General features: G+C 38.4%; 1 non-coding gene across 1 annotated transcript; it reads left to right on the plus strand.

Moving 5' to 3' along the window:
• The first annotated feature begins 7492 nt into the window (after nucleotides 1-7492).
• Nucleotides 7493-7636, plus strand: LOC123941011. Its single transcript, XR_006818134.1, has one exon. It is a non-coding gene; the product is annotated as a U4 spliceosomal RNA (small nuclear RNA).
• Nucleotides 7637-10373: the final 2737 nt, after the last annotated feature.

Below are 10373 nucleotides of genomic sequence, written 5' to 3' on the forward strand. Positions count from 1 at the left end.
ATCATATTTTTCTTTGTTTTCAAAAACATACCCTTTTTCTAAGAATATTTTTTTAACTAACTTGGAATGGTTTTATTATTGTCATGTTAAAATAAAAACAAAATAAATAATTTTATAAATATTTAAATTACTAAATTAAATATTATGTTTAAATATTTTATTTATATTTAAATAAAACAACCTTGTAAAAATTTTCTCAGTTTTAATTTCTAATATGGTAAATATCAGTAGATACAACCCATATTAAAGGCTCTTTGCGGGTCTTAGGAAATTTTTAGAGTGTAATGTTCCTGACAAGAAACATTTGCAAACCATTGCCATAGGACACAGTATAAATTTCAGGTTTTTAAAAGAAGTCATTATTTCTCCTCCAGTTCACAAAATGGTTTCTAATGGAGACCTCAGACTACAATTCCTACTCTCAGGTAAGACGTCCCCATGTCTGGGTTTCATTTTCCAGAGCAAGGCTGAAGGATTCCAGTAAAAATACCCAAAGTCTTTCCCACAAGTCTTTGCTGATGTCAAATACAGTCTCAAAGATATAGTCTTCAGTTTAAAAAAAAATTGTTCTCCGTGTCCTGAGTTCTGCTTGGGCCACCCACAAGCAGGTAAATTTCCACAGCCTCCATCATGAGCTCAGGGTCTGTCTTCAAAAAACACACAAATGTGAGTGTGGCCAGTCCTATCTACACCTTCACTATATTCATGCTGGAAAAATTGCGTGGCCTGCCCCTCCCCCGCTCCTTTCCCCCAAGTGCGTGGTTACTATGGGGACAGTTACTTTTTAACACCTGACTCTCCCCTTCTAGCCACAGCTGATTGGCCAATCAGAGCATGTCCCTGTGATTTTTGGATGTAGAACTCAGAGAGTCAAACCAGTCTCCTTATAGTTGTGTAAAGATAGAGCCCATAAAACCCAAGAACCTTTACTGGCCATCTTTTCCGTCACGTGGACTGAGTAGCAAAGAAAGAAAGCCCATTTGCGCCAATGATGGGAACGACAAAGGTACACAGAGATATACGGAGTCAAGAGATAGAAAGTAGTGTTCTGCACACCAGACCAGCTGCCATTTTTCCTGGAGCTCAGCCACACCCCTGTGTGTGGCTGTGTCAGCAATCTCCCACTCTGCCGCTCAAGCCCTGGCTTCTGTTGCTTGTTTGCTTAAGTAAGGCAGAGTTGCTAATCAGTACTAGATACTACTTTCTTAGTAGCCTCAGCATAGCGCATACTCGGGAAATAATTTGCTGTGCTAAATGGACGCTTTGCAGATGCATCAGATGCCTTGCATTTGATGGTGGCAGTGAATCAATCGTCCTTGGGCTCAAGTAGAACCTGTTGGTGGGTGTGGGCTCAAGCTGATGCTCTTGACTCCACGGAATAAAGACCTTGGTGGCTGGAGAATGCAATTGTCTTAGAGGTTTCAAAGGAGTAACACCTTTCCCTGTCGCTTCTATACACTCTTCATGCTTTCGGTGAGAGATTATTTTCAAACTCAATCTTTCTTAAGGAATGCAAGTTATTTCATTACCACACAGGTACAACTGGGTAGTTTAGAGTTCTTAGCCTGAGGTATGAGAATACAATTTAGAAATTTGTGGACATGCATGGGAAAAAAGTTACCTATTTATTTTTACTAATTCACACTGAAAACTAGCATTTCCTTCAACTACATGTAGGTAACATAATCGGGGTGGCTCAGTGGGTTAAGCCGCTGCCTTCGGCTCAGGTCATGATCTCAGAATCCTGGGATCGAGTCCCGCATCGGGCTCTCTGCTCAGCAGGAAGCCTGCTTCCCCCTCTCTCGCTGCCTGCCTCTCTGTCTACTTGTGATCTCTCTGTCAAATAAATGGGTAATATAATCGTATAAGCAAGATCCACTTATAAAAGTTAGTTATTTCTGTTCACATCCAATGTTGCAGATATCTAGGAGAATTATTGGAGCACATATACTTGAAGTTTATGGTAGTTATTAGAACCCGCCACTAGATTCTGTTATCTTACACATATATTCCTTTACAAAACTTTAATATTTTGGTAGCTGCATTTCTACTTGGTGTACTTTGCTTTATGTATTTAAAAACATTATTCTAAGAACAGGTTGATAGAATTTATCCAAGGGTTTCTTGGAACCTCCTCCCCCCCCAAAAAAAAGTGAACTAAAAACTGGTTTAATTCAGCTTCTTAGAATCATAGTAGCGCAGAAGCAGCAGAAATTTGGTAAAAATACTACAAATATGACAGATTTTCTTATAATGTTTTTCATATGTATTGTTGGATAATAAAACACTCTGAAACTTAGTGTCTTAAAATAGCAACAGTCATTTATTTTGTACCTGAATCTTCAATTGAGGAAGGGCTCTGGGCAACAGCTTCTCTCTGTTCCATGTGGCAACAGCTGGAGAAGCTTGACTGTGGTGGAAAGATCCACCTGGCCTGCAAGTTGGTGCTGTCTGATGACTGAAAGCCCAGCCAGGGCTGTCAGCCGGAGGCGTCTGCTTCTCTCCATGTAGGCCTCTCCAGTGGTAGCTTGGGTTCCTAATTGTGTGGTATCTGGATCCCAAGAGATTATTTGAGATACTGAATGCTGCTATTTCTTAACATTTGAGCCTGGAAATCCAGGCGATGTTCTTTTCACTCTACTGTACTGTCTAAGCTGTCAAAGCACCCATTCAGGTTCAAGAGAAGGTGACATAGACCTCAACTCCTGCAGGGATGAGGGAAGGGCGTCAAATAACTTGTAGCCAGTTTTTATCTATCAAAGATGTGAATGCTGATTTCCCTGGGAATTTCTCTTTTCATCGCACAAGACTTTAACCCTCCTTGAAATGAGATCTTTAAAATGGATCATTTATAGTATTTGCAAGTGAAATACTATTGTCGGGATGAAGAGAACTGGACTGACATCGTGTTGGCCGATTTCCCTTCCTTTTCCCTCCTGCTCCTTTTTTCCCACTTCAAGCTTTGTCTTCTCTTTCTCCCATTATTTTGACACACCCACAACAACAGATGGTCAGAACCAGAAAAGGAGGATGAGGGGGAAGAGAAGGAAAGGGGAGTAGGGGGTGGAAAGAGGAAGGCCGAAGGACTAGAAGATTTGGGGCCAGGGGTCAGGGAACGATATTGGCAATATCGCTCAAAGGTAGAAATGTCCTTTCACATTGAGACAGTGGCCCATTATGGGAATACACCCAAGGGATCATCTCACAAACATGCGTGGAAGGAGTTTATAGAAAAAAATTTTATTTTTAGGGAAGAAAAAGTTGGGAACAGTGGATACTTATGACACTTTTGTGGTCATTTGCAGACTTGTATAAAGCAGTGAAAAATTTAAGTCCCCATTGTGAACGTTCCCAGCTGAGGGGGAACAGGGCAACTCTCTGCCTGTTTACTTCTTTCGTAAACAGTGTCCTATTCACAGTATATTTAGTGCAACTTTTTTTTTTTTTTTGCATTTTTGTGCTGTTTGTTAGTGAGTTCTCTGTTCCAAGTGGTCCCCACACTAAAGTGCTGTCTAGTGTTCCTAAGTGCAAGAAGGCTGTGATGTACCTTATGGAGAAAAAGATCCCTGTTGGATGTTTCTTTCTTTTTTTTTAAGATTTTATTTATTTACTTAACAGACAGAGATTACAAGTAGGCAGAGAGGCAGGCAGAGAGACAGGAGGAAGCAGGCTCCTTACCGAGCAGAGAGCCCGATGTGGGGCTCCATCCCAGGACCCTGGGATCATGACCTGAGCGGAAGGCAGAGGCTTTAATCCACTGAGCCACCCAGGCCCCCCTGGATGTTTCATTGAGGCAGGAATTACAGTGCTGTTGGCTGTAAGTTCAGTGTTAATGAAACAATAATACATATTAAATAAGATGTCTTTAAACAGAAACACACATAAAACAAGGTTATGTGAGCCTGGGTGGCTCAGTGGGTTAAAGCCTCTGCCTTCAGCTCAGGTCATGATCACAGGGTCCTGGGATCGAGCCCCGCGCATCAGGCTCTCTGCTCAGTGGGGAGCCTGCTTCCTCCTCTGTCTATCTCTCTCTGCCTGCCTCTCTTTCTACTTGTGATCTCTGTCAAATAAATAAATAAGATCTTTAAAACAACAACAACAACAAGGTTATGTATTGATTAGTTGATGAAAATGTGAACAGAAGCTCAAAGGAACCTAACCTGGTATTTCCCCTATGCCAGTGTTTCTGTTTTTGCTAATTCACTGTCCACAGTGACTTTACAGAACATAACAGCTGCAGTAATGAGAATGGACTGGAGTGTGTGTGTGTGTGTGCACGCGCGTGTGCGCAACCACTGAAATGATGAAGTACCGCCATGTTTGTTGGCAGAGATGACAAGGTGGCGTATGTTGTAAGGTCTCAGAGGTTTACCTGGAAGGGTTTCTTGACAGCCAATAATGGTTATATTTTGTTGAAGAGATTTGAGGTGATTTTTTTTCTTTTTTCTCCTTAATTGAAGTCTAATTGACATCAATATTCTATTGGTTTCAGGTGTGCACCATAGTCATTCAACGTTTTTATACATTATGAAATGATCCCCAGGGTAAGTCGAGTTACCATCTGTTCCATACAAAGTTATTACAACATTATTGACCATATTCCCTATGCTGTACATTATATCCTCATGACTTACTTATTTTATAACTGGAAGTTTGTATCTCTAAGTCCCCTCCACTGATTTCATCCATTCCCCAACCCCTCCTTCCCCCAGTGACCAGCAGTTTGTTTTCTGTATCTATGAGTCTGTTTCTGTTTTGTTTGTTCACTTGTTTTGTTTTTTAGATTCCACATATAAGGGAAAGCATATGGTATTTGTCTTTGTTTAACTTATTTCACCTAGCATAATACCCTTTAGGTCCATCCATGTTGCTGTGAATGGCAAGATTTCACTCTTTTTTATGGTTGAGTGACATGCCATTACACACACACACACACACACACACACAAAACTTCTTTATCCCTTCGTTTATTGATGGACTCTTAGCTTGCTTCCATATCTTAGCTACTGCAAACAATGCTGCAATGAACATAGGGGTGCATATATTTTTTTATACTGGTGTTCTCATTTTCTTCAGATAAATACTCGGAAGTGGAATTATAGGATCTTATGGTAGTTCTAGTTTTACTTTTCTGGGGAGCCTCCATACTGTTTTCCATAGTGGTTGCACCAATTTACATTCCCACCAGCAGGCACAAGGGTTTCCTTTCTCTACATCTTCACCAGTACTTGTTATTTTTTGTCTTTTTGATAATAGCCAGTCTGACAGGTGTGAGGTGATATTTCATTGTGGTTTTGATGTGCATTTCCCTGATGATGAGTGATGTTGAGTATCTTTTCATGTGTCTGTTGTCTGTGTGTATGTATTCTTTGGAAAAATGTCTATTCAAGTGTTCCCCCCATTTTTAATTGTATTATCTGTGTTTTTTATATTAAGCTATATAAATTCTTTATATATCTTTATGTATTTTGGATATTAACCTGTTAGTGGATGTATGATTTACAAATATATTCTCTCATTTGATAGGTTGCCTTTTGTTTTCATGATGGCTTTCTTGACTGTGTGAAAATAAAGCTTTTTAGTTTGATGTAATCCTATTTGTTTAATTTGGCTTTTGTCACTCTTGCCTGAGGAGACTGATCCAAAAAAATATTGCCAAGATCAATGTCAAAGAGCTTACTCCCTCTGGTTTCTCCTAGAAGTTTTATGCTTTCAGGTCTTAAGTTCAAGTCTTTAATCCATCTTGAATTTATTTTTGTGTATGGTGTGAAATATGGTTCTGTTTCATTCTTTTGTATGGAGCTATCCAGTTTTCCTAACATCACTTATTGAAGAGACTGTCTTTTCCCCACTTTATATTCCTACCTCCTTTGTCGTAAATTAACTGGCCATGTAAGCATGGGTTTGTTTCCGAATTCTCTATTTTATTCCATTGATCTGTATGTCTGCTTTTGGTTTTGGTTACTATAGCTTTGTGTAGTATATCTTGAAACCTGTGATTATGATACCTCCAGCTTTGTTCTTTTTCAAGATTACAGTGGCTATTTGGGGTCTGTTGTGGTTCCTTATGAATTTTAGGATTCTTTGTTCTAGTTCTATAAAAAATGTCATTGGTATTTTGACAGAAATTGCATTGAATCTGTAGATTGTTTTGGGTAGTATGGGCTCATTAACAATATTAATCCATGAGTATAGAATACTTTTCCATTTACTTGTGTCATCTTCAGTTTCTTTCATTGATGTTTCCTTCCTTGATGTCTTACAGTTTTCAGAGTATAGGTCTTTTACCTCCTTGGTTAAATTTATTCCTAGGTATTTTATTCCCTTTTATACAGTTGTAAATGGGATTATTATTTTTTTTTAAAGATTTATTTATTTATTTATTTATTTGACAGAGAGAGATCACAAGTAGGCAGAGAGGCAGGCAGAGAGAGGGGAAGGAAGCAGGCTCCCTGCTGAGCAGAGAGCCGGATGCGGGGCTAGATCCCAGGACCCTGAGATCATGACCTGAGCCGAAGGCAGCGGCTTAACCCCTGAGCCACCCAGGCGCCCCGGGATTATTTTTTAAGAGGTGATTTTAAACATTTTCTTTAGAATTGTCTTTATTGTTTGAAAATTTTGCTCCCAGTTTATGTTATATTTTTAATTAGAGAAGTAGCTATTTTCATTTGGAAAAGAAAATTAAGTATGAGATTATTTAACAGGTTAACACTTTGGAATCTGTAAGAGATGACATTTATTTATTATTGTTATTATCATTTATTTATTATTATCTCAATTGTACTGAGAGCTTACCTTGTGCTAGGGAGGCTACTTTTTGGGATCCATCAATGAAGAGAAATGCAAAGATCCCTGCCCCTGTGGAACACATGTCCTGGTTAGGGAGTGGCTCCTGGTAAATGAAGTTTAGTTTTATTATGGCCTGGAGTTGTGCAGAGCTTTCTGGAAAGAACTACCTCAGGTGGAATCTGAGTTCAGTTTAGATTAACCCCTTCCACCTTTAAGGTGGAAACTTTACAGAATACAGAACTTTACAGAATACTTCCATGGTGGGAAGGAGAGAAACAATCTTGAAACCACACACAAAACCAAGAAAACACATTAATTTAAAAATAAAAACACAGACTTTTCAACTTGGCATTAACTCTCAAAGATGGAAATACTTTTAGCAAAGAGAGAAGGGCCCAATATTTTCCTCATCTAAAGTCTGATGAATATAACCTATTATGTGAATATTGTACTGGGTGAAGGGTGCAAGGGAGATTTCTCTAGACTTTCATGTATGTTTTAAAGTGTTCATTAGAAAAATTGTAACATCAGTCTTATTTTGGTACTGTCTCTGGGGTGACGGGCAGAAACACAGATTCACTCTGGAGAAGTATGTTGTTTCAATCAAGCCTCATAAAGTGTTCACAGATAAAGGCCATTGAAAATGATCTCAAAATACAAAATCACAAAATTCACAAGGAACCAAGATGTCAAGAGTGAGTCAAGCTTTGCGCAGTGGCAGTATCATAGCCAATGAGGTTTATCTGACGTGCGATTATTGCTAATTGAAAACTTTTCCCAATACCCCACCATGACAACTTGAAGAGTGAGTCAATAGGAAAAAAAAGAAAAAACAGAATTAAATTTTGTTTTAATCACTTTTAGATGATATAATATTTGGACATAGAACATAAGTCAAGTATGTTTAAGATATTTTTAAAGTGAGGGCACCTTGGTGGCTCAGTCAGTCAAGCAGCCAACTCTTGATTCCGGCTCAGGTCATGATTTCAGGGTGGTGAGATCAAGTCCTGCATCAAGCTCTGTGCTCAGCAGAGAGTCTGGTTGAGATTCTCTCCCTCTGCTCCTCCCTCTGCATGTGTGCTCTCTTTCTCTAAAATAAGCAAATAAATCTTAAAAATATTTTAAAAATAAAAGGTGGTTGAGAAAACAAGAGAGAGGGATGATACTCGATTAAAAAGAGTCCTTCCATTTCTGGGAAAATAACCAAGTAGAATTATAGAAATTGAAGATGTAGTTATGGAAATTGTCAGTGGAAAGGTTGAACAGGAGACCGAACATAGCTGAAGAGAGAACTGATAGGCTGGGAGACAGATGAAGGAAGAATACAATTCAAGTGACAAAGGGGATGGGGAATGTGAACAAGGTTAGCAGCCTCAAACGATAGCATGGAAGAGTTCAGTGTATGTGTACTTTTAATTTCGGAGGGACAAAAGAGAGCCCAGAGCAGAGAAAATATTCTAAGAGATAATAACAGAATTCTCCAAAGTTGATAAAAGAAATAGATCTAAAGATTCATAAGGCACAATGAAGACTACACAGCAAACTTTTAAAGAATTGGCAGAACTTCAAAAACAAAATAAAAAATTAATAGCAAACAAAGAGAAAGGACAGGTTAGTGACAAGCAGTAACTATCAGCTTGACCATAGATTCCTCATTAACAGCAACAAAAGCAAAGGGCAGTAAAACACTGTCTTCAAACTGTTGAGAAAAAAGAACTACTAACATAGAATTTTAAACTACTTAAACCTATCCTCAGACACAATATAATAACATTTATAAAATGTTAATATAGAAACATGTATAAACTATAAACATGTATATATGTTAATATAGAAACATATATAAACTATAAACCAAAAATTGAGGAATTTATTTCCTAGAAGCTTGAACTTAAGGAACTTCTAAAGACTGTCCTTCTGTATGGAAATTGACCCAGAAGGAAGAACTGTGGTACAATGAAGAACGGGGCTTAAAGATCTGATAAACCTCGACTGCCAGGTGCAGTTGTAGAAGTTGTGTACTGCACAGAAGTGTCACATTTGGGGATGCCAGTTACATAAGTAGACAGTGTAGCTTCTAAGTTTACTAGGTACTTTATTATTAGGTGGTATATGTATGAATGCTGCTTCTCACAGATGGAGATAAGTTTTTTGAGAAAGAAGCTCCTTTTCCTAATTTGCACAAAAATACTGTATAGGTTAGTAGGAGTCCTGTGGAAGCATGTGGGTAAATCCAAACAAATATTGACTTCATAGAACACCAACAATAGAGGTGTTGGCTTATGATATAAAAAAGAAATAAGGGAAAAAATACTGGATAGAAATGAAATTTAAGAAGAGACAGGTTGTCAGGTTGGAAATATTCTCAAGTCTTTCTGTTGTTCTGCAATTCAGAGAGATTTGTAAAGGTTGCCTAAAAAACCCAACAGCTTTACCACATGAAGTGTTTTAAATTAGAGCAGAAGCACGAATGTGCTCCACTCACCACCAAAAGGATGTGGATGAAGAACAGAAGGAAGCATCCAACTCTGGTGGAGGCAGGGAGGCAGAGATGTGGAGCTCTCCACCTAGAGCTTCATCTGCCAGGGCTGCCCCCAGAATGCCTCCCTGCTGGCCCCACTTAGCTTCTTCAGCCCCAGGAACATACCTCCTCCAACAGCTCCAGAGGCAACCCCAGACCCCACCTGGATGCCTAGAGGGGCAAGAGTTCAGTAAACTGCAGCCTGTACCCTGTGAATGCAGCACACCCCTTGGCTGGCTCTGTGTGAACCAGAGCCACTCGCAGAAAAGGTGGATTATTTTTTTAAAGCCAAAAAGTACTGAAGGTTACATACTATGTCATTTATCTGAAGTTTAAAAACATGAAATTAAGGATATATTCATATGTAGGAAAACTATAAAGGTCTGTCTGGAATTTATCAATCAAATTTAGGGTAGTAATTACTGTTAGGGATATGGGAGGAAAATGTGATTGGGGAGAAGTAAATACTGGCTTTCAATTATACTTTAATGTTTTATATCTTATACTGAGTGATGGGTGCCTGTATACTCAATTGTATAATTCTCTAACCTTTCTGATCTATTTGAAATACTTCATAATGAATCAAGGCAGATATTGTCTTCAGATTGGAAAAGCTCATCATGTACCAAGCAGGGTTAATAATAATGGGTCAACACCTACAAACATCAAAATGGAATGACAGGGCATCAAAGATAGAAAGAAAAATCAAAACAGCATTAGAGGGTAATTGAGAAAAAAAGAGAGAAATAAGAAGAAATAACATTAGACTTAAAAGTGACATAGTTTTAGATATAGAATTTTGTAAATCTTACAAGAGTGAATGAGTATATTTATTCCAATAATTTTGTAACTAATTTTGCAAACTAATATCAGCAATTACAAAGTTCAAAGAGAATAGAAAAGGAATTAAAATACTACATAGACCAATGATCAATGAAAAAATAAGACTGGTAATATAACCAATTCCAATTACACATATAAGGAGCTGGGAAGCTGCCCCTCCATCCTGACAAAAGGTAAAACCTGAACAGATTGAAAAACCAACATCTCCACTAAAATCCTC

Source organism: Meles meles, chromosome 4 (genome assembly GCF_922984935.1).
Source record: "Meles meles chromosome 4, mMelMel3.1 paternal haplotype, whole genome shotgun sequence".
Lineage (NCBI taxonomy): Eukaryota > Metazoa > Chordata > Mammalia > Carnivora > Mustelidae > Meles > Meles meles.